A 316-nucleotide genomic window follows, 5' to 3' on the forward strand; every position below is an offset into this window, starting at 1 on the left:
GTCGGAGCAGGACCTAGGGAAGACTGGAGAGTGGGCGAAGAGAGAAGAGGACAGGCTAGGGAAGACCAGGACGCGGCCCCTCCCCCACCTCCCAAAAAACAAAGGCTCGCTCGCACCCTCGCCCCTCCGCAAGCTTCCCCCGGCCAAGAGGGAACGAACGACTCAAAGCAGCTCCCCTTCCTCTCCTTCGCCGCCTGACCCCCCGCTCCGCCCCTTCGCCCCGCACTCACCAGCACAGGGAACCCCAATAGCCGCCGACTTCCCTCGACCGCGTTCTCCCCCTTCGGCCCCAGGTCTCTCCATGGGCAGCCGCTCA

General features: G+C 66.5%; 1 protein-coding gene across 1 annotated transcript in view; it reads right to left on the minus strand.

Annotated features, from left to right (window-relative positions):
• Positions 1 to 316, minus strand: part of USF1 (upstream transcription factor 1) — an 11,525-nt gene extending 11,209 nt beyond the window's left edge. The window contains exon 1 of the mRNA XM_044675823.1: positions 231 to 316. The gene's annotated coding sequence lies outside the window, so the exon portion shown is untranslated. The remainder of the gene's footprint in view (positions 1 to 230) is intronic.

The sequence above is a fragment of the Gracilinanus agilis genome, chromosome 4, assembly GCF_016433145.1.
Source record: "Gracilinanus agilis isolate LMUSP501 chromosome 4, AgileGrace, whole genome shotgun sequence".
Taxonomy (NCBI): Eukaryota; Metazoa; Chordata; class Mammalia; order Didelphimorphia; family Didelphidae; genus Gracilinanus; species Gracilinanus agilis.